Raw genomic sequence first — 25,497 nt, 5'->3', positions numbered from 1 at the left:
CCTTCCAGATACCCACTCAAAACGGGCATTTGAAGAGGCAGCTGGTGAGGATTGGCCGTTCACAGGCCAACCACTGGCACTTGAGGAGGGGGGTGGGTGGGCGGCGGTTGATTTTGGCAGGTTTCGCATGCGGTGGAAAGAGGGTCATGGGCAGCTCTGAGAGGGGGTGGTGAGGATTGGGCTACATTCGTGGCCTTTTGTAGTTCCTTGTGGTCTTGGGCAGAGCAGTAGCCATACCAAGCTGCGATACAACCAGAAAGAATGCTTTCTATTGTGCATCCTAAAAGTTGGTGAGAGTCGTAGCGGACATGCCAAATTTCCTTACATTATTAGAGGGGAGAAAGAGGGAAGATTGGGTGGTGAAGCCCACCATTGGGGTGAAGTTCAACTGTGGTGCCAGCATGAAAATGGCTGCCTTGAGTGGGGGCAGTGAAGAGACAATGTAGGCAGGCTTGAGAGAGAGCAATGGTACGGGTTGTGTGGGGGGTGGGGGGGGCGGGGGGGGGGGGGGGGGGGGGCTTCCCTGAGAGGCAAGGGAGCCAGGTGACCAGAGGGCCTGTTCTCCTTGTGGGCCCTGGATTTTATCATTTGCCGTGCAGGCCACGTTTGATTGAAACCCTAACCACCTATCCACTGCTACCATTTTCATGCTGGCACCACAGTTGCACTTCACCCCAATGGTGGGCTTCACCACCCAACCTTCCCTCTTTCTCTCCTCTAATAATGTAAGGAAATTTGGCATGTCCGCTACGATTCTCACCAACTTTTAGGATGCACCATAGAAAGCATTCTTTCTGGTTGTATCACAGCTTGGTATGGCTACTGCTCTGCCTAAGACCACAAGCAACTACAAAAGATCGCAAATGTAGCCCAATCCATCATGCAAACCAGCCTCCCATCCGTTGACTCTGTCTACACTCCCCAAAGCCTCAGAAAAGCAGCCAGCATGCACCTTTCTCGTCAGGAAAAAGATACAAAAATCTGAGGTCACATACCAACCAACTCAACTACAGCTTCTTCCGTGCTTCTGTCAGACTTTTGAATGGACCTACCTCACATTAAGTTGATCTTTCTCTACACCCTAGCTATGACTGTAACACTACATTCTGCATTCTCTCCTTTCCTTCTCTATGAATGGTATGCTTTGTCTGTAGAAAGCGCAAGAAACAATACTTTTCACTGTTTACTAATATATGTGACAATAATAAATCAAATCAAATCAAAAAAAATCAAGCCTAAAATATTATTGGCTAAAGTCACAACTCTTCCACCTGGCCAGAGTTACACAGCCACAAATATTCCAATATTGTTAGACAGACATTTCAGAGCAATGGAGAGAGATCAAAGCTTCAGAGTAATTTCCCAGTTTGTTAGCTCCCCCGACACCATCTGCAATGAATGTTAAAGCTGATACCAGCCAGTACTAATTCAATTTGGATGAAAAGTATTCTCTTCAGCGTCATAGCAACAAGCATTTTATTCATGGGATGCGTGGATCCAATGATTGTTGAATTCACCCTTTTGTGGACATCTCTTTGAAAGTTGCAGTTATTTGCACAAGCTTAAGGTTTAAAGACATGTTCAAACAAGGGAATCCGGGATTAGCCAGCTCAGAACTCTCGTGTTCATCTGTTATTCCTACATTGTAAGGATCCAGAAACAATGGGGATGGGGGAATTTTACATCCCCATTACAGGGGTGAGGGGGGTGGTGGAGAATTGAGTGGGAGACTCAAAAATGGCCTTTACAACAATGAGATTTTCCCACTTGCTTCTCCCTGCCCTCCATCAATGATGTAGGTTTAAAAGTCGGGTTCCTATTTACGTCTAATTGAATATAAGAAACATAAGAAACATAAGAAATAGGAGCAGGAGTAGGCCATCCAGCCCTTCGAGCCTGCCCCGCCATTCAATAAGATCATGGCTGATCTGAAGTGGATCAGTTCCACATTCCCACTCTCTCCCCATAACCCTTAATCCCCTCTCCTATCAAAAACCCATCAACCCGCGACTTAAAAATATTTAGCGAGGCAGCCTCCACCACTTCAACGGGCAGAGAATTCCAGAGATTCACCACCCTTTGAGTGAAGAAGTTCCTCCTCAACTCCGTTCTAAACCGCCCCCCTTTTATCTTGAGGCTGTGCCCCCTAGTCCTATTGTCTTTTTTGAGCGGGAAGAGTCTTTCCACCTCTATCCTATCCATCCCATTCATCATCTTATACGTCTCAATGAGATCTCCTCTCATTCTTCTAAACTCTAACGAGTACAAGCCTAGTTTATTCAGCCTCTCCTCATAGCTCAACCCCGTCAACTCCGGTATCAGCCTAGTAAACCTCCTCTGCACTCCCTCCAAGGCCAAAATATCTTTGCGCAGGTGCGGCGCCCAAAACTGTATCTCTTGTTTAACACCGCGCACCACCGCCCCCCCCGCCATCCTCTCCACCCCCTGAGAGCACACCACGTGAATCATGCCAAGTCTCCCTGGCAGACAGAACCCAACAAACGTTTCAAAAGACGAAATTCCATTATGAATCACTTCTAATGAAAGAAAGACTTGCATTTATATAGCGCTTCTCTCAGCTACAGGACGTCTCAATCCACCTAACAGACGATGAGGTACTTTCTGAACTGCACTCACTGTTACATGTGGGAAATGTAGCAGCCAATTTGCATTCAAACAAACAACATTGTGATAATGACTGGAAGATCTGTTTTTTTTTGTGATGTTGGTTAAGGAATATATATTGGCCGGGACACCAAGGGATAAGTCACCCTGCTCTCTTTCAAAACAGTCTTTCACATCCAGCAGAGAGTCTTTCACATCCAGTGGAGCAGGCAGATGGGTTCAATGTCTCATTCAGATGGCAGTGCAGCACTCCCTCAGTCCTGCAGTGGAGTGCCAGGCTTGTCAGCTCCAGAAGTGGGACTTTAAACCCAGAACTTTGAGGTTCAGGTGCAAGTGTGCTACTGACTGAATTACAGCTAATACACACTCGGAGGCAGGAACACTTAAGCTGGAAGTACATACCATAGGTCCTGGAATAAATCTCACGTTTCAAAGGATTACCATTTGCATTACCAATTCTGCAGCTAGAGATCATCTCAATGTCACTGTTATTTCAATGAAGTGCCACGTGTTCTCCATTGGGTTGAAGTAACACCTGAAGTGTTCGGCTTTCCTCTTGCTGCTGGTGGGCTGCATTCTCCTGGCCAAGGACCCAGCCCAGCCCATGAATACAGGCCAGCAATGTAGCCTGTAAGAATCATCAGGGCCAGAAACACCTCCTACCAACAAGGTGTGGAGAGAACCGGGTATGCATTAGCATTCCTACAATGCAAAAAGAAGCCATTGGCCCACTGAGTCTGCATTGACTCTCTGAAGGAGCATCCGGCCCAGGCTCTCCCCTCCACCCTATCCCCAGAAGCCCATGTATTTACCATGGCCAAATAAACTAACCTACACATCTTTGGAATGTGGGAGGAAACCCACGCAGACACAGGGAGCACATGCAAACTCCGCACAGTCACCAAAGACTGGAATCAAACCCAGGTCCCTGGCGCTGTGAGGCAACAGTGCCAACCACTGTGCCACCGAGCCATGCCAGTTAATGCATTAACGATTCATCTCTGGGAAATAGGTTGAGCTTATAATGTGCAATAGCACTCGGTGCCCCTGAGACAATTCACCTTTCAGGCTCCAAAGTAAAAGGAGATATTTTCACTGTGGTTTGTATGGCTCCTGCTCTGTCCAAGACCACAAGAATCTACAAAATGTCATGAATGTAGCCCAATCCATCACGCAAACCAGCCTCCCATCCATTAACTCCATCTACATTTCTCGTTGCTTCGGCAAAGCCCACACACCCCAGATACTCTCTTCCACCTTCTGCCATCAGGGAAAAGATACAGAAATCTGAGGGCACGTACCAACCAACTCAAAAACAGCTTTTTCCCTACTGCTATCAGACTTTTGGATGGACCTACCTCGCATTAAGTGGATCTTTCTCTGCACCCTAGCTATGACTGTAACACTGCATTCAAACACTCTAGTTTCCTTCTCTATGAACAGCATGCTTGTCTGTAGAGCACGCAAGAAATAATATTTCTGTATACTAATACATGTGACAATAATAAATCAAATCAAATCAAAATCAAATCAAAAAGGGGTTCATTTAAAATTCATGGGCCAAAAGCCACACAAAAAGTTTATACAACAGAGATGGCCCTCCCTGGAGCTCTGTGTCCCAACAATAAATAGCAGACGAAAGCGAATCAATGGGTGTGGTAGTGCAGTGACATGAACACCAGAGAATTCAAACACCATTCTGGCTGCATCTACATTACAAATTCAACTGACTCACTAATATCCCACAAAATTCACAACCTTTCTCCCAGGAACAAATAAGAAATAACTTTAAGCCCAAGACTTTCATGAAGCCTGTGGAGCGTTAATAACATTCAAGTTTATTAAAACAGCACTGGTCTTTTATTTGATTTTTGATCTGCACTGCAGTTATTATTTGATTTCTTGAACTGTAGTGAACTGTGCCACATGAAGCCTTTCTTCTCTGGTGCTATAGCATACAAACAGAGCACTGAAAAGGTTTCAAAATTAAATTCATCAAGTGGATGACATTTGAAACAGCTTCTAATGAAATTGTAAGATTTAAGAAACAGAAGGCAATCTTCCAGCATGTGCAGCGACAATTAAAGCTAACCAGAATCTGTGCTGGGGAGAGTTGTATGGCAGCTTGACACTAAAGATGCTTACAGGCTCTGGTTTTACTGAGGTTGCTTTTCCAAGCAGGGTGAGCAAGCAGGAGCAAAGCTGGGGGTCCAAGATTTCTAAAGGCTGTGGCCTTCACACCGCCATTTCATCAATAGGATCCCTTCCCAGAACCAGCCTAATAAACAGGCTCCCTGTCAGGTGAGGAACAATGAGGCCGCAAGCTCAAAGCAGCTAGGTTTTAGCTATTGGGGTGGAAGTCGTGAGGGTCGGATAGGTACAGCATGGCTCAGAGGGTCAGGGGAATGATCATGGCGGGGGTGGGGGGGATGGTTTCGAGATAGATCGGGGGATGGCTGCCAAGTCCAGAGGTGGGGGTTTCAAAGTAGCGTTGGTTACCACAGAAGGGTATTCAATCACGGAAGAAGGGGTTTGTTTATCATGGGTTCATCTGTGGTTATAGGGAGGGGATCACTCATAGAATCCCTACAGTGCAGAGGGAGGCCATTTGGCCCATCAGGTCGGCATTAGCTCTTAAATATCTTACCCAAGCCCTCTCCCCCACCCTATCCCCATAAACCCACACATTTACTATGGTTTATCCATCTAACTTACACATCTTGAGACAATCAGAGGCATTTCAGCATGACCAATCCATCAAACCTGCACATCTTGAGACACTCAGAGGCATTTTAGTAATGGCCAATACACCTCTCCTGCATATCTTGGGACTGCAGGAGGAAACTGGAGCACCAAGAAGAAACCACGCAGACATGGGAGGAGAACATGCAAACTCCATTGGCACCCAAGGCTGAAATTGAACCTAGATCTCTGGAGCTGTGAGGCAGCAGCGCTTACCATTGTGCCACCGGGCTGCCCTAATTAATAGCAGAGGATAGGTGGTAGGAAGAAAGTTAGACCAAGGCAGGGCTGGGAAGCACTCCTATTTTCCTAGCCCACAAGCAGTGCTGTAAACACACTTACATTTCCACACAGCACTCCTTTAGCTGCTGAACTCCCTGAGGGTGGTAAAACCTAGCCAGCCAAAGTTATGCCTGAAAGAATGTCACTTAATGAAGCACACAGACTCATTAATACTTGAGTACACAACACAACTTCTTGCCCCACCTCCATTAAACGGGTTTCAATTTTGAGATCTTTGAAATTTTAACCCCCAGCTTCTTGGGGATTAGAGTAACCTCTGAACCAAACGTGTGTTGCCTTAAAAATGGTCACAATGGAAGGCATTATCATCATATTCTGTCTCACTTTTGAGTATTCTGCACAAAGGACAATAAGCATTTAAGGAAGTTGTTCCTTCCCAAATGACTAATCATTTCCGTGGCGCTCTCTATTCACATTTTGAGATTTTAACAATACGTATTCTCTCAAACTGAAATATTACAATAGTCAACGAAAATTTACAATTGTACAATGAATGCAGTGCTACACCTGAGGGATCCTCACAGTTTCACCCTCCTCACAACACATTCAAAGATATGGAAGTACACATTTGCTTTGTGAATGATTTCCATTTCTCCATCGACAAATACATAGTTAGACACAGGCACGAAAATGCTGTATTGTGAATAAAGACTAATTTAAAGGATTCTTTACATAGCAGTTGTGGAAAGAGCTTAAATTAAGCCTTAAGCAGTGACAGCAAGTAATAGGTGCATAGGACTCCTGACCATTTCTTTATCTCAGTCCCTGATCTGGAGCACTTGGAGGAAACCCATGCAGACATGAAGAGAATGTGAGAACTCCGCACAGACAGCGATCCAAGCCGGGAATTGAATTCCAGGACCCTGGGGCTGTGAGGCAGCAGTACTTGTTACTGTCCAAGTACTCTGGTTTCCTCCCACAGTCTGAAAGATGTACTGATTAGGTGCATTGGCCATGCTAAATTCTCTCTCAGTGTATCCAAACAGGAGCTGGAGTGTTACAACTAGGGGATTTTCACAGTAACTTTATTATAGTGTTAATGTAAGCCTACTTCTGACACTAATAAATAAAATTTAAAGTTAATATTCTGCTTCTCTATTCATATCACTTAAATGAAGGGAGATTGCAGCATACAATCTTGGTGGGATCTTAGTGTCCTTGTACATAAATCACAAGAAGTTAACATGCAAATACAGTAAGTACTTAGGATGACAATGGATATTAGTTTGTATTGCAAGAGGGATGGAATATAAAAATAGGAAGTGCAGCTACTACTTTATAGAGCATTAATTTAATCATACCTGGAGTAGTACTTTGGGCTCCTTACACAAGGAAGGGTATACTCGTATTGGAAGCAGTTCAGAAAAGGTTCATGAGGCTGTGATGAAGTGTTTATCTCATGAGGAAAGATTGCCTTCTGATGGATGGAGAAGATAAAGCTTAACTGGAGTGCTGTCAATGCCAAAACATACCTACAGCATATTCTGCATAAATGCAAAAGTGTACCCAAAGAAACTTGGCTCAATGAAGTGAGTTTAAGTGAAACTCAAAATAAAGCCTAATAGTCAACCAAAAAGTCTCAAAACAAGGGCAGTGTCGCTTGCAATTAGTTCCAATGTGGAAGAAGAATTAGTGCAACTTTTTAACAGTGGTGTGTTAGAGCCATTTACAATGAGTGACTGGTCTACCCCCATTGTACCTGTCATGAAACCAGATGGTTATCTGTATTTGTGGTGATTTTAAAACAATCATAAATCCAGTGTTTTGTGTTGATCAATATTCAATTCCTTTAACTAAGGATTTGTTTGCTGGGTTTTCAGGTATACAGAAATTCTGCAAGATTAATCTTTCAGAAGCATAGTTACAGATGAATGTAGCCGCTGAATCACAACTATTACTTACTATTGTTACTCACACAGGTATTTCCATTATAAAAGATTGCCTTTTGGTATAACATCTACACCAGCTCTATTCCAAAGATTGATGGATCAGATGTGGTCCCTCTGGTGTATAATGCTACCTGGATAATATTCTAATTATAGGGTCCAGTGAACAGGAGCACTTGAATAATTTAGAAGTAACATTGGAACCTCATCAAGTACACGGTCTGCGTATCAAGAAAGAAAAGTGTGACATTTTTCAGACATCAGCACTCCATTTGGGTCACATTATTGATAGTAAAAGCTTACATAAAGCACCTAAGAAGATGGATGTCATTTTAGAAGCATCATATCTGACAAATTGTAATGCAATTGAAGTTCTTTTTAGGATTAATAAATTATTATGGCAAACTTGTTCCTAACGTAGTTCCATTATTGAAGCCATTGCATAATTTACTATCTGCTCAAACTACAGCTTTTCTTTCTGTTAAAACCCACAACCCCTAACATAGTTAGAATATTACAGAAAGATCCGAACACAGTTAGGACATTACAGAAAGACTGTAACATAGTTAGGACATTACAGAAAGACCCTAACATAGGACATTACAGAAAGACCCTAACATAGCAAGGGGGATTGAATATAAAAGTAGGGAGGTCTTGCTGCGGCTGTATAGGGCATTAGTGAGGCCGCAGCTGGAGTACTGTGTGCAGTTTTGGGCGCCGTACTTACGCAAGGATATTTTGGCCTTGGAGGGAGTGCAGAGGAGGTTTACTAGGCTGATGCTGGAATTGAGGGGGTTGAGCTATGAGGAGAGGCTGAATAAACTAGGCTTGTACTCGTTAGAGTTTAGAAGAATGAGGGGAGATCTCATTGAGATGTATAAGATGATGAATGGGATGGATAGGATAGAGGTGGAGAGACTCTTCCCGCTCAGAAAGGATAGTAGGACTAGGGGGCACAGCCTCAAGATAAAGGGGGGGCAGTTTAGAACGGAGTTGAGGAAGAACTTCTTCACTCAAAGGGTGGTGAATCTCTGGAATTCTCTGCCCGTTGAAGTGGTGGAGGCTACCTCGCTAAATATTTTTAAGACGCGGGTTGATGGGTTTTTGATAAGAGAGGGCATTAAGGGTTACGGGGAGAGGGCGGGAATGTGGAACTGAGCCACAACAGATCAGCCATGATCTTATTGAATGGCGGGGCAGACTCGAAGGGCTAGATGGCCTACTTCTGCTCCTATTTCTTATGTTCTTATGTTCTTATAGTCAGGACATTATACTCGGCCATTAGGAGTGCTGTTAAGAGTCAACCACATTGTTGTAGGTCCAGAGTCACCTATAGGTCAGTTTCTCCGCCAATCTGTCCCCTATTGTATTTGGAATTACTGGATATTGACTCCAAATGCAAACTGTCTGTGGATGTTGGCCAGTATACATAAAGAGGCATCTGAAGAGTTTGCTGGAGCAGAGAGAGAGAGCTAAGATTTTACCTGTTAAAAACCTGTTTAAAATAAGTTTAAAGCACTTTACTCTTTGTAGAACTGTTTAAAGCATTTATTTATTGTATTTACTGCTCTAAGAATTCTGAGGGTGTGGTGAAAAGGCATTTGTGGACCAGCCTGCTTTAAATCAGCGCCAGGTTTAAAAGGAGGCCTGGTGTAGACAGCGGGCAGCGTCTGAGCGGGCAGCGGAGTGAGTGGGAAGCAGAGTGAGTTAATAGGGCTTAATATCAAAAAGGGCTTGAAGGAAAAAGGCCAGGTGAGTTTGTTTGAAAAAACAAGGAAAAAAAATCTTTTTCCCCATAAAAAATTACAGTGAATAATGGAGGGGCATGTGATGTGTGGTTTCTGTATGATGTGGGAACTGATGGACCCCAGGGTCCTTCCCAGTGACCATGTCTGTAGTAAGTGCAGGTTGCTGGAGGAGCTCCAGCTCAAGGTGGATGAGCTGGCCTCTGAGCTACAGACACTGAGGCTCATCAGGGGGAGAGAGGGTGCCATTGTCAATGGGGTGCAAGTGACATCCACCCCCCCTAGACTGGCTAAATCTAAGGGTCAGGGACAAAAGGGGGCTGCTGGGAGGAGGAAGGGGGGTGAGGAGCGGAGACCTCAGCCTCTTAATCTGCATAACAGGTTTGAGGTTCTTGCTTCCAGTCTGGAAGAGGACGAGGGAGGTGAGGTTGGTAAGCAAACTGCACACGGTACAGTGATGCAGCAGGACATAGGCAAAGAGAAGGGGAAAAGGAACGTAGTAGTGATTGGGGATAGTGGGGTGAAGGGTATTGACACTGTCCTTTGTCACAATGACAAAGTGCACAGAAGGGTGTGTTGTCTGCCTGGTGCTCGGGTACAGGATGTCGCAGCTGGGCTGCAGAGGAATCTGGAGTGGGAGGGTGAGAATCCGGTCGTTGTGGTACATGTGGGTGCCGGCGACGTAGGCAAAGTGCGGACTGAGGATCTGGGGAGGGAGTATGAGAAGCTGGGAATGGAATTAAAAAGTAGAACCGACAAGGTGGTCGTCTCTGGGCTACTGCCTGAACTGAGTGCAGACGGGCGTAGGGTTGACAGGATAAAGGAAGTGAATGGGTGGCTCAGGGATTGGTGTGGGAGGAATGGGTTCGAATTTATGGGGCATTGGCACCAGTATTGGGGTAGGTGGGACTTGTTCGGGCGGGATGGGGTTGGTCTGAACCGTGCTGGGACCAGAGTGTTGGCGAATCGAGTAAAGAGGACTGTAGACAGGGCTTTAAACTAATTGGGGGGGGGGAGGGTGCGAGGGTAGGTGGCGCTACGAGGTCTAAAGTTAAGGATAGGGTACAGGTAAGGGAAGAGGCCGAGGATGTCCCAATTGGTGGCGTTACGGCAAATAGGGTCCAGGTGAAGGCTGGGATGAAAGCGCTTTATCTGAATGCACGAAGCATTCGGAATAAAGTGGATGAGCTGGTGGCGCAGATCGACACAAATGGATACGATCTAGTGGCCATTACAGAGACGTGGCTGCAAGGTGACAGGGACTGGGAGATGAATGTACAGGGCTATCAAGTGTTTAGGAAGGATAGGCAGGAGGAAAGAGGGGGTGGCGTAGCTCTGCTGATTAAGGATAGTATCAAGGTGGTAGCAAGGGATGATATCGGAGCCAAAGAGCAGAAAGTGGAACGTTGTGGGTGGAGATTAGGAACAGCAAAGGGAGGAAGACGCTGGTGGGTGTCGTCTATAGGCCCCCAAATAATGATCTGGAGGTGGGGCGGGCTGTTAACGCGCAAATAAGTGCGGCGTGCAGGAATGGGACGGCAGTAGTTATGGGAGATTTCAATCTGCATATTGATTGGTCGACCCATGTTGGACGAGGTGGGCTCGAGGAGGAGTTCTTGGAATGCTGCCGGGATAATTTCCTTGAACAGTGTGTGTTGGAGCCGACGAGGGAGCGAGCTATCTTGGATCTGGTGCTATGTAATGAGGCGGGTAGAATTAGGGACCTTGCGGTGAAGGATCCTCTTGGAGAGAGTGATCATTGTATGGTGGAGTTTCTGTTGCAGATGGAGGAGGAGAAAGTGGGTTCCCGGACACGCGTCCTTTGTTTGAATAGAGGGGAGTATGGTAAGATGAGAGAAGAATTGGCGAATGTGGACTGGGGGAGCGCGTTGGAAGGTAGGTCTGCTGAGGAGCAGTGGAGGATCTTTAAGGAGATCTTTCTTGGTGCTCAGCAGAAATTTATTCCGATGGTCAAAAAGGACAGTAGGAGGAGAGGTAATAAGCCGTGGATAACGAAGGAGGTGAAGGAAAGTGTTAAATTAAAAGCGGAGGAATTTAGAGTAGCTAAGAGCAGTGGGCGAGAAGAGGATTGGGAAAGGTTTAAATGTCAACAAAGATTGACAAAGAAGTTGATAAAGGAGGGTAGGAGAAGCTATGAAGCTGGGCTAGCACTTAATATAGAAAAGGATAGCAAGAGTTTTTATAAATATATAAAAAGGAAGAGGCTGGCTAGGGTGAACGTTGGTCCTTTAGAGGATGAGAAAGGGGAGCTAGTGGTAGGGGATGGGGATATGGCTAAGGTCTTGAATAACTTTTTTGTTTCTGTCTTCACGGAGGAGGACGTGAATAATTTGCCGGGTGTTAGCGATGGAAAGGTGGTAGGAATGGAGGGTCTTAATGACATTACTGTTACTAGAGAGGTGGTGCTCGACAGACTGGAGGGGCTGATTGTGGACAAGTCCCCAGGACCGGATGGAATGCATCCGAGGGTTCTGAAAGAAATGGCGGAGGTTATAGTGGATGCCTTGGTGGTTATTTTCCAGACGTCGCTGGATTCCGGGGAAGTGCCGGAAGATTGGAAAACGGCTAATGTTACGCCATTGTTTAAGAAGGGTGCCAGGCAAAAGGCGGGGAATTATAGGCCGGTTAGTTTAACGTCTGTGGTAGGTAAAATGTTAGAATCCGTCATTAAGGAGGAAATTGTGAGGCATCTTGAAGGGAATTGTTTGATAGGGCAGATGCAACATGGTTTCATTAAAGGGAAGTCGTGTCTGACAAATTTACTGGAGTTCTATGAGGATGTGTCTAGGGCAGTGGATAGAGGAGAGACGGTGGATGTGGTCTTTCTGGATTTTCAGAAGGCATTTGACAAGGTACCTCACAAGAGGTTATTGCAGAAGGTCAGGGGACATGGAGTTGGGGGTAGGGTGTTAGCGTGGATAGAGGATTGGTTGTCAAATAGGAGGCAGAGAGTGGGGGTCAATGGGTGCTATTCGGATTGGCGGTTGGTGACTAGTGGGGTGCCCCAGGGGTCGGTGCTGGGGCCTCAGCTATTTACCATTTATATAGATGATCTGGAGGAGGGAACCGAGTGCAGGGTGTCGAAATTTGCTGATGACACCAAGATTGGGGGAAAGGCAAATTGTGCGGAGGGTGTGGAGAGTCTGCAGAAGGATCTAGATAGGCTGGGCAAATGGGCCAGGAAATGGCAAATGGAATTTAATGTTGGCAAGTGTGAGGTGGTCCACTTTGGTAGGAAGAATGGTAGGAAGGACTATTACTTACGTGGCGAAAAACTGCAGCAGGCGACGGTGCAGAGGGACCTCGGGGTCCTTGTGCATGAGTCGCAAAAACCCAGCTTGCAGGTGCAGCAGGTGGTCAGGAAGGCGAATGGGATGCTGGCCTTCATAGCGAGGGGGATTGAATATAAAAGTAGGGAGGTCTTGCTGCAGCTGTATAGGGCATTGGTGAGGCCGCAGCTGGAGTACTGTGTGCAGTTTTGGGCGCCCCACCTGCGCAAGGATATTTTGGCCCTGGAGGGAGTGCAGAGGAGGTTTACTAGGCTGATACCAGAGTTGAGGGGATTGAGCTATGAGGAGAGGCTGAATAAACTAGGCTTGTACTCATTAGAGTTTAGAAGAATGAGGGGAGATCTCATTGAGACGTATAAGATGATGAATGGGATGGATAGGATAGAGGTGGAGAGACTCTTCCCGCTCAAAAAAGACAGTAGGACTAGGGGGCACAGCCTCAAGATAAAGGGGAGGCGGTTTAGAACGGAGTTGAGGAGGAACTTCTTCACTCAAAGGGTGGTGAATCTCTGGAATTCTCTGCCCGTTGAAGTGGTGGAGGCTGCCTTGCTAAATATTTTTAAGAAGCGGGTTGATGGGTTCTTGATAAGAGAGGGGATTAAGGGTTATGGGGAGAGGGCGGGAAAGTGGAACTGAGCCACGACAGATCAGCCATGATCTTATTGAATGGCGGGGCAGGCTTGAAGGGCTAGATGGCCTACTCCTGCTCCTATTTCTTATGTTCTTATGTTCTTAAGAGGGCGAATCCAATTGCAAAAATGAAGGCAGCAGAAGCCGTAGATAATGTACCATTCAATGAGGTACTATAAGCAGCAGCCGCAAAGTAATGAATTCTGTAAGCAAAGGAATTCAGATAACAAAACTGGCAAGTGGAGGAATGGTGCAACTGTCTCTTTGAAAGACATAGATAGGGAGCTACCTACAGATAACAAAGTATTGGATCAAGAGCAGCAGCGCAGTCAAAAACACTTTTATTGTCATATAGAATCAGAGAATCACTGAGAGTAAATAGATGTCAACTCAGATAAATTGAATTTTTACGAACGGACCTGATTATCACAGTTTGTATCTGGTTAGATTCCTCTATCACTTCCATCGTCAAGTACATGGCAGGCACTGCAGCAGATCACACAGAATCTATTTCAAACTGATTACAAAGTCTGCTTTCAATTCTTGCTCCCTTACAGCTTTCAATCTCTGTGACTGTAGGTTTAACACATTTATGTCCAAAGATCTGCAGGTTTGGTAGATTGGCCATGCTAAATTGTCCCTTAGTGACCCAAGATATGTAGGTTAGGGGGATTTGGGCAGTACAGTGGCACAGTGCTTAGCACTGCTGCCTCACAGCACCAGAGACCTGGGTTCGATTCCTGGCTTGGGTCACTGTCTGTGTGGAGTTTGCACATTCTCCCCATGTCTGCATGGGTTTCCTCAGGTTGCTCCAGTTTCCTCCCACATTGCGAAAGATATACTGAGGATTTTCACAGTAACTTCATTGCAGTGTTAATGTAAGCCTACTTGGGACACTAATAAATAAACTTTAAACTTTAAAATGTGAGGGGTTAAGGGGATAGGGCTGGAGGTGGGATGCTCTGTTGGACGGTCAGTGCAGACTCGATGGGCTGAATGGCCTCCTTCTGCATTGTAGGGATTCTATGATTCTCTGTAATGTATTCTGATGTTTGCAAAGAATCAGAATTGTGTTATGAAATAGGACTCACCAGTCTCCAATGGCATTGCTCATTCAGCATTTCAGCTTACGGACAATTCAAGGGTGAGAGATGATGGGGTCAGTGATGAAGTAGAGAGGAGCAAGAGGGAAGGGGAGTGCGAAACAATGGCAGGGGAAAGGGAAGGGTCAAAGAAGAACAAAGAACAAAGAAAATTATAGCATAGCAACAGGTCTTTCTGCCCTCCAAGCCTGTACCGACTAAGCCATCCGTCCGAACTAAAACCCCCTACTCCCCCAGGAACCATGTCCCTCCATTCCCACCCTATTCATGTATTTGTCCATACGCCCCTTAAAAGTCACTATCATATCTGCTTCCACTACCTCCCCCGGCAGTGAGTTCCAGGCACTCAGCACCCTTTGTGTAATAAACTTGCCTCATGCATCTCCTTTAAATTTTGCCCCTCGCACCTTAAACTTATGCCCCTTAGTAATTGACTCTTCCACCCTGGGAAAAAGCTTCTGACTATCCACTCTGCCCATGCGTCTCATAATCTTGTAGACTTCTATCAGGTCGCCCCTCAACCTCCGTCGTTCCAGTGAGAACAAACCAAGTTTCTTCAACCTCTCCTCGGAGCTAATTGAAATAGGCGAATACCTTATAGATCAAAGACAATCAAAGTAAGAAAAGAGGAGAGAAGATGGGGAGAAAAAGAAAAGAAACTGAGTGCAGAGGGAGAGGAATACAAATAGTTGTGCTCAGAGAAGGAAGGCATGGAAAAGCCAGAATGAGAGAGGAGAATAGAGTGTTTCGTGGGGGCAGCTATTGTGAATGGGAAATGCAATCGGTGAGTGGAAGAGTTCTTATGATAAAAGAAAAAAAGGAAGCGGATTTGTCAGTTGCAACTACAGCCCATTGAGGGTGGTTGGGGAAGTTGCAGAAAGGATTGGTAATTGGAAGCCATTAGGAGGGCAGTTAAGAGTCAACCACATTGTTGTGGATCCAGAGTTGCCTATAGGTCACATGTATGAATCTATAGTAAAAGCTATCGTTTCTTGCGTGCTATACAGACAAAGCATACCGTTCATAGAGAAGGAAAGAAGAGGGTGCAAAATGTAGTGTAACAGTCATAGCTAGGGTGTAGAGAAAGATCAACTTACTGGAGTTGGTCCATTCAAAAGTCTGATGGCAGCAGAGAAGAAGCTGTTCTTGAGTTGGTTGGTATGTATCCTCAGACTTTTGTATCTTTTTCCCGACGGAAGAAGGTGAAAGAGAGAATGTCCAGGGTGAGTGGAGTCCTTAATTATGCAGCCTGATTTTCCGAGGCAGCGGGATACAGTCTGTGGTGATACAGTAAGGAGCTTCACAACACCACGTTAAAGTCCAACAGGTTCATTTGGAATCACGAGCTTTCAGAGCGCTGCTCCTTCATCAGGTGAGCAGCCTGAAGCAGCCCTCCGAAAGCTCATAATTCCAAATAAATCTGTTGGACTTTAACCTGGTGTTGTGAGACTTCTAGTTGTGACACAGTCAGTGGCAGACTTACGGTTCGTGAGGACCTATGCTCAACCTCATTCCACCCCTAGTCCCCCGTTCCCCACACCCCCCTGCCAAATGCCCACTACTTGCATAAAGGAGACCTCTTGGTGAACAGGTTGAAAATATATGTGGACGGATCCTTTGGCTTGTAGTCCCAGGGTAACACAGGCTCATTAACTGGTGGCACTTGCAAAACTGCAGCCATTCTCCAACACAGTATCACCAGCAACCAGAGGTGGATCTTATCCTCATTATGGAGAAACTGGGAACAGCATTGAGACAGCTAGGAAAGGCCAAACAGGAGCTGAAAATATCCTGGAAGTTATATTCAAGGAATTCTGCACTGGGATATAAAACTGGTAAGAGAAAGAGCTTCCAATGTCACAGAGAGTTAAAATGGGAAGCATTTCAACTTTGTGGGATAGACTGAGATGGGTCTGGATTACAGCAGGCTCACAGCGCTTACAGCACATAGCAATTCACTTCAAATGTTATTATACTGACTCATTGAACCTAGTGACTGAACTAGAGCCAGTGGGGAACTCATCACTCCAGGAATTATTAAATTATTCAATACCTAAAACGACTTTACCAATTTGTAGATTCTTTTATTGGTACTTACAAACAACTTGGTCAGCAGGCATCTATTCTCAATGTTTTTTTGCCACGTTGCAAAGGGAGGCAATGGCCTAAAGGTATTCTCATTAGTCTATTAATCTAGGAATTCAACTAAGGTTCTGGGAACCCGGGTTCGAATCCCACCACGGCAGATAGTGGAATTTGAATTCAATAAAACATATCTGGAATTAAGAATCTAATGAAACCATTGCTGATTGTTGGAAAAACCCATCTGGTTCACTGGTGTCCTTTAGGGAAGAAAATCTGCCATCTTTACCTGGCCTGGTCAATTTGTGACTCCAGAATCACAGCATTCTAATTGACTCTCAACTATCCTCTGAAATAATCATGCAAGTCACTCAGTTCAAGGGCAATTAGGGATGGGCAACAAATGCTGGCCAGCCAACAGCACCCATGTCCAATGAATGAATAGAAAAAAGTAATCAAAACTGCTGCAAGTTTTGTTTGACAAATTAGATATCTTTTCCTGATGGGGTGAGTTGACTGATTGTGACTGTAAGAGATGATATTGTCTGTGGAAGCACTGGGTTTGAATGACTGATGACAAAGAATGACAATAATAGTTTATGATGTATTCTGAGCAGCTCTTACACGCTTTCACTCTACCCACTGTCAGGGGAGAACTCCCGCGCTTCTGTTATGAACCTTTCTGTAGCCGTATCATCACATGACCATTCGGTCTACACTGACAATCTGAAGTTCACCACTTGTGCACCACGGATGGTCACAAGTCTAGAGGTAAAAAATTACATTTAACAGCTAAATGTGATTTATATTATGAACTGTAAACCAGAGTATGGCCAAACATTGGGAACAGTCCTGTTGATGAATGAATGGGACATTCCTCACAGAACACTATCTTCAACCCGAGATAACAAAAGTGCCCATATATCTTTAAAGTGTGATAGACAGCAAAGAGGTAATCACTGTCTACACAGCATACTATCAGATAACTTAGATTAGATGTTCTAGCTGCCGGCACCACTACGATTCATACATGGTAAAAGAAATAAGTCTCTGGTATTTCTCTTAACGTGACCTATCATTTTTTCTGCTTTGTATATTAGTCACACCCTTACACTTTACCAATAAGTGAAAATTCTAACCTACTAAGCGTAATGAGAATCTTTAACTAGTGCCTTCAGACAGGTCTATCCTAAGGGCTTTCCTTCTCATATTGCTGGTAATATCCGCTAATATGTAGGAAGACATTAATAATAATACTTTACAACCTGATGAACCCTTTCCAATTAGATTACAAGTTTAGTCGTGTCAAGTAATAACGATTGTGACAGCAACTTTGTTCCCAAAACCGCTTGAGATCTCTGCAGAATTCCAACAATGTGGAAGATGTACAATGATAGGCTTCAGCTTTTAGCTGCAGGGTGACAATAACTATCCAAAGAATCCTCGAGTGTTGGTGGGAACTGTCAAGTAACGTGAGGGGACAAAAGGACAGGACACATGTTAAACTGCTCGAAGGATCCACCAGGACGAGATTGCACTTGATGACAAATAGATACAGCAGCAAAGGACAGAACCATTCACCACTGAGAGCTTAATGATCTCAATTACTGCTACGGCTGCCAGGAACCCTGTCACTCTATCATTACCCAGCTTTTGTGGCCAAAGATTTAGATTAGTTTTAAGTGCCTCCATTTTGTTGCCTTTCACTTAACATGCGATTTGAAAAGATGGAAAGCTTTGACAATGAAACGGCTGCCTCCGAGGACCTTTATTAGCTGTGGACATACTCTGACAGGGAACATATCCCATTCATTCATCTTTGATTTACTGTTAAGAGCTGCCATTAATCTACAGCTTCCTTCTCACTTTACAGTTTCTGTTAGCAAGCTTGCTCCAAACCCCTCAAGCCTACAACAGTATCAGCACAAGGTTTTTTTTGCATCCACTCAAATTACATGTAGCGTTAGTCGTAATTTTTGCTTTCTGTTGATTTGATTTCCTATTGAAAGTAGGAAATATGAAATGTGCTGAGGTGGGCGGTTTTGGCTGGGGTAACAACAGGGCTGTGACACTTGGCCTCAGTGTCTCAGTCAGGGTGCCCATCCCTGAGTGCAATCCATTCATCTTTGCTGCGACATGTGCATCAGATGAGGATGGGACAGAATATGGTTGTGGTTGCTCTATGGTTATAGGCCTGGCCCTATGCCTCATATCAGTGGTTCAGTGAGTCATTGTGATGTCTGGGTTACAGGCAGTCTTCAACTTTACGATGTTTAAGTTATGACAAATGGCACTTGCATCACAGTGCTTAGCATTGCTGCCTCACAGCACCAGGGACCTTTGTTCAATTCTGGCCTCGTCTCACAGTCTGTGCGGAATCTGCACGTTCTCCCATTGTCTGCGAGGGTTTCCTCCAGGTGCTCCAGTTTCCTCCCACATTCCAAACATGTGCAGGTTAGGTGGATCGGCCATGGCTTGGTGTTCCAAAGTATGTAGATCAGCTGGATTGGCCATGGTAAATGGGCAGGGTTATGAGCATAAGGCGGAGGGAAGGGCCTGGTTGTGATGCTCTTCTGGAGAGCTGGTGTAGGCTTGATGGGCCAAATGGCCTCTTTCTGCATTGTAGGGATGTTATATTAATAAAATCAGGAACATGCTGGATCAGAAAATGTTCAGGGGAACACTGCACATTGTTCCTGCCTTAATTGCTCCCGTGTTCCTAAGAAGCATCCCATCAAAGTAGAATGTGTTCATATTTTGTGTTCTCATATTCTGGTTCTTTTTTTTCTATAACTTTAACTTTAACATGTACACTTATGAACTAGGGCTGATGGTCATATAATAAATCATCCACTTTGGGGGAGCTAGTGTACCCTTGATCTTAACTGAGAACCCTGATGGAGGAAATCATTAATCTGCACTTTCTCCAATACTTGAATGTTTCTTTTTCTTGCTGACTCAAGTTGGAGCAGTGTTCAAGCTATGGCTAGGCTGGAGGTCAATAAACTTTGACCATTATTGCCTCTAGCTGATGTTTACCCGGCACTACGCATGCACCAAGACCGAAAACCCATGCCCGAGATCAATGGATCTTTAAATGGTCTGCCCAATTTTCTGTCCCTCCTGCTACAATTCCTGCAGCAAGTAAAACCGGAAAATTGTGCCCAACCTTTTGGCTACTCAATATTTTCTGCCAACTGCTGCTCTGAGTTGATTGGATATGTTTACACTTGAGACAATGAGGATTTTTGATAGTTTACCATTTCATCCTTAGTTGCTTCAACACCATTCATGGAACATGCGCGTCATCTCGCGTGCAGCACCTTATGTTTACCAAGGCAGTGCCTCTGACATTGTTATACTCATTAAATATCTTTTCCAGCTCATTCTGTAATCTCTGAGCTGCCCCTTCTAATTCCATTCGGATTGTATTTCTGACTCCAATGCTTCTTCAGTTTCCAGCTTGCTCCAATTCAGGGTCTCAGGGGATCAGACCCTATCCTGGCAGACATTGGGTGCCAGGTGCCAGTCCATCACAGGGCACACACACACACACACACACACACACACACACACACACACACACACACACACACACACACACACACACACACACACACACACACACACACACACACACACACACACACACACCAAATGGAAAAATAGCAAAGCAGCACAGTAAAACATTTTATTACTGATACTTTTACAGTGTGGTTTTCCTAACAACTGGGGGTGACTTTTGTACAATTTATATTGAAACATTGTCAAAAATAGTCATAGGACTATCATTTGGCAATAACTAGACAGTCCTTTCATCTAATTCTAGCTCATTACCAATGCTACCATGATGAGATCCTCACAATGAATGCGATTTTCTTGGGAAAGAAAAGGCATAAACTGCCAGTTACTCTCCAAGAAATGCCGGTAGGATTGAACATCCACGTGCTTCAATTATTTATACTATTAATTTGTGCTTCTAACAGATGAAGAGATTTGAATATGTTATTTCATGTTAATAGAAGAATCTACAACATTCCAACAGCTTAATATAATGTCTTATGTGTTTCCTAAGTTAAAACGCAAATGTTCTTTTCTAAACGTCATTTGGAAAAGTAATCTGGACCATAAAAACATTGAAATTTGAAATTAATGATGCGCAAGTGGTTACAATAACAGCTGAAAAGACACAAAAGCCCCATTTCAACCCATAAAACCACCGATTTCCCTCCTTTGAGTCTTTATCAGAAGATGATCAATGGACAATTAACAGTTACAAAATGTGGGACTAGGTTACATTTTTGAGCAGAAAAGATTTGTCTCTGCATCAGAACTGCAGAGTTTCTTCTCCTTGATTAAGCTTGTTGAGTTTGGACAAGCTTCTCTAGTTTCAAATGATAGGTAGGGCACAGCAAAAGAAACGTTGTCCAGAATTTAACACAAAATGAAACTAAATTGATAGTTTTATTCCAGGTCACAAGGATAGCTGGTATAGGGAATACAACTACACTCACCTGAAGAAGGAGGAACACTCCGAAAGCTTGTGCTACCAAATAAGCCTGTTGGACTTTAACCTGTTGTTGTGAGACTTCTTGCTAGAGAATGTCCACATGGGTGCGATCTGTGACGTTCCTCAGTGTGGAGGTTAAAGCTTGGTGGCACAGTGGTTAGCACTGCTGCCTCACAGCGCCAAGGACCTGGGTTCAATTCCTGGCTTGGGTCACTGTCTGTGTGGAGTCTGCATGTTCTCCCTGCGAGTACTTGGGTTTCCTCTGGGGTGGTCCGCTTTCCTCCCAAAGCCCAAAAGAAGTGCTGGTAAGGTGCATTGGCCATGCTAAATTCTTCCTCAGTGTACCCGAATAGGTGGCGACTAGGGGATTTTCACAGTAACTTCCTTGCAGTGTTAATGTAAGCCTACTTGTGACAATAATAAATAAACTTACAAACGGAAGGAGACTAATCAGCCCATCATATCTGTACTGACTCTCACAAGGAGCAATTTCATTTCGTCTGCACGTTCCAAAGCCAATGAGGTATATAGAAAGAGAAATTTACAAAAAATATCTCAGCAGGTCAGGCAGTGACACTAATAACTCAGCCTTACACTTTAAAGTCAGGGAATTGCAGGTGGAAATATTAATTGTTTTCTGCCAAGCCAGATACAACATTTGATAACTCACTCCTCCAATAACTGCTGGAGAAGTTTGAATTCAAAATGACAGAAGGGAAGTCAGTATTTTTTTCCTTTATTCTTTCATGGGATGAAGGCGTCACTGGCAAGGCCAACATTTGATGTCCATCCCTGACCGCCCTTGAACTAAGGGCAGTTAATAATCAACCACATTGCTGTGGGTCTAGAGCCACATGTAGACCAGGGGTGATGACGGCAGATTTCCTTCCCTAAATTATATTAGCAAACCTGATGGGTTTTTAACAACAATTGATGATAGTTGGATGGTCACAATTAGACAGAGTAGTTTTATATTCCAGATTTTTATTAATTGTCGTTTGGTAACATAAAACTCGAGTATTGCTGAAGAAAGAAACATGATGTTGAAGTTTTTGACTTGTACTCATCACAGAATATCAAATTGTCAAAGGAACAACAATTTTTACTGCATGTGAAGTCACTGTTGATTGGTTGGTGACGCCTCTCTGATTGGTAGAGGCATCTCCATGGAGAATGCACCAGTAACTGCTAAGATTTTTATTAATTGAATTAAAATGCCACCAACTGCTATGGTAGGATTTGAACCCATGCCCCTGGAGTATTAGTCTGGCCTCTGGACTATTAATCTGATGATATTTCTACTATACTACAACTCCTGACTAAAAAATGACCAAAGAACATCGTCTCACTGTAACCCCACTCATATACCCCACTAATTCTGCTAACCTACATATCTTGGGAAACTAAGGGACAATTTAGCATAGCCAAGCCTCCTGGCCTACAAACTTTGGACTGAGGAAGGAAACCACAGCAACAAGAGGAAGCACATGCAGACATAAGGAGAATGTGTGAACTTCACACAGCCAACCACCTAATCAAATCCGGGTCCCTGGCGCTGTGAGGTAGCAGTGCTAACTACTGTGCCACCACGCTGCCCAGAAGTGAACACTTTGTAGAGGTAGTCACTATCCCAGTCCAGAACTTTTTGGCAGATGCCATGGGTATTGAAAGAGACCAAGGACAAAACACTTGAAGAATTGATTAAAACAACTCAACTAATTACTCTCACAAACCATCCCAAGCTTCAACAACTTTCAGCATGAAGTGGTTTTGCAAAACCCCTGTTCTCACTCTCATGTGATAATTTTAGATTGATTTCCCCTTCATCACTGTAGTTCCCATCAGAGGAAATCATCTTTCCACATTCACTCCAATAGGTACGCCACATGATGACTCAAAGGAGCCACAGACATCAGTCCGTCTGCACAGATGTGCACAAACAACCTTCAGGGCAGTGTAGGGAGGGAATCTGAAAGAGAAATGCTTTTTCTGAAACACGCTGATTTATGAGGCCTTTCACTGACGTGCCCCCGAAACCTTAGCTCCTATTGTATAACTTCATTTGTGAGTAATGACGGGGAAATATGCTTCTTTCCTATCATCACTGTGGACATTGATAAATTATTGTAATTCATTTCCAAAATGGAGGTTTGGTCAAATATTAATTACCTCAAAAGTCATGCAACAACAGCATGTATTTATTGTCCTTCCGCAAATACCAACCTCCTACTTTAAGCAGATGGTTAATGAGTCAATGTTTATGAATGAGTTTAATGATATTGAAGTTTACATTTAAGTTTATTTATTATTTATTATTTATTATTTATTATTAACACCGCAATGAAGTTACTGTGAAAATCACCCTAGTCGCCACACTCCAGCACCTGTTCAGGTACACTGAGGGTGAATTTATCATGGCCAATGCACCTAACCAACGCGTCTTTCAGACTGTGGAAGGAAACTGCAGCACCCGGAGGAAACCCACGCAGACACGGGGAGAACATGCTGACTCTGTACAGACAGATCCAAGGCCAGAATCTAACCCTGATCCCCGGCACTCTGAGGCAGCAGCGCTATCCATTGTGCCACTGTGCCACTCGTACTCACTGGATCGTGGCTGGGTAGACTGCAGATACCTATGTTCCCATCTCAGACAACCTCAATGCAATTTTGTTGACAAAAATAAGTTTTGTCACATCAATATGGGCTTGGTTTGAACCCAGATATTGGCGGGATTTTCTGGCCATGCTCACCCCAAAGCCTGAAAATCCCACCAGATGTCAACGGATATTTGCATGGTCCGTGTCCCACCCACTATGATTCCTGTGGCAATCAGGGTAGGAAAATTCCCCTGAAAGGGTAGAATTCCAATTCACAAAGTGATTGAATTTCTGTATCCGGGCCCCACATGAATGTCGCTTTGACACGTTCAAATACATTCAGACTTCACTTATTGAGAACAAAGAATAGTGGCTTCCAATAAAAACTCTTACAATCGATTGCAAACATTCCCAAGGAATTGGTTATCAATGTACGCAGGAGACTGATTATAGATACAGGGACAATTGAAACTACAAGTAATGATATCAGACTAACCTGAATATTATTTAGACTTGAGCTCAAAAGCTGGTTTCCTTTACTCATTCCTTCTCTTGGCCTAACAAAAGGAAAAACAAATATTTGTTTGAGCTGATTGTTCATTAAATGCAATATGATTTGGCTTTTAAGGAGGATTTGGCACAAGGTGATATTAACAATATAAAATCAAACCAATTTTTGCAACAAATATCAGTGTTGTTCAAGAAGACAGAGGGTAACAGTAGAGGGATGCTTTACTGAACAGAAAGCTGTGACTACTGGTGTCTCACAGGGATCAGTTCTGGGGCCTTTGTTGTTCGTAGTATATATAAATGATTTGGAGGAAAATGTCGCTGGCTTGATTAGTAAGTTCGCAGATAACACAAAAATTGATGGAGTTGCGGATGGTGAAGAGAGTTGTCAGAGGATACAGCAGGATATAGACTGGTTGGATACTTGGGTGGAGAAATGGCAGGTGGAGTTTAATCTGGACAAGTGTGAGATAATGCATTTTGGAAGGTCCAAAGCATGTAGGAATTATACAGTAAATGGTGGAACCCTTAGGAGCATTGACAGACAGAGAAATCTGGGTGTACATGTCTACCAATCACTGAAAATGGCAACGCAGGTGGATAAGATAGTCAAGAAAGTCTACAGCATGCTTGCCTTCATTGGTTGGGACATTGAGTATAAAAATTGGCAGATCATGCTGCAGCTGTACGAACCTTAGTTCGGTTTCATTTAGAATATTGTGCATAATTCTGGTCACCACACTACCAGAAGGATGTGGATGCCTTGGAGAGGGTACAGAAGAGGTTTACCAGGATGTCGCCTGGTCTGGACGGTATTAGCAAAGAGGAGAAGTTGGATAAATTCACAGGAATGACAAAGTTTGAAGGGGGAGATAGAGGTTTACAAAATTATAAGTGGCATGGACACAGTGGATAGTCAGATGATGTTTCCTAGGGTAGAAAGGTCAAGTACTAGGGGACATAATTAAGGTGCACGGGGAAAAGTTTAGAGATTTGCGAGGCAAGTTTTTTACACAAAGGGTGGTGAATGTCTGGAACATGCTGCCTGGGGAGGTGGTGGGAGCAGGTACCATAGCGGCATTGAAGAGGCAACTAGACGAGTACATGAATAGGATGGGAATGGAAGGATATGGACTCTGTGAGTGCACGCGGTTTTAGTTTAGGCAGGCATCATGATCAGCGCAGGCTTGGAGGGCCGAAGGGCCTGTTCCTGCGCTGTACTTTTTTTTCTTCGCTGAATATTATGCTTTGTTGTGCATACCAGACCTCTGAGCATGTGCCTCTGTATGCAATAATCTACATGGGTAATTCTACCCTAAAAATCGATGTGCATGACTCTGTCCAGAGGAAAGTTTATTTTTCCCTTGTCAATGCATACTTTGCAGAAACATATCTGCCCAATCGACTTCTGGCACCATTTTCTCAGCCACTGGCACAGTGCAGACAGGCC

Source organism: Carcharhinus amblyrhynchos, chromosome 23, assembly GCF_965287045.1.
Source record: "Carcharhinus amblyrhynchos chromosome 23, sCarAmb.v2.hapA, whole genome shotgun sequence".
In the NCBI taxonomy this organism is placed as follows: Eukaryota; Metazoa; Chordata; class Chondrichthyes; order Carcharhiniformes; family Carcharhinidae; genus Carcharhinus; species Carcharhinus amblyrhynchos.
Note: the sequence above shows the minus strand (reverse complement) of the source record.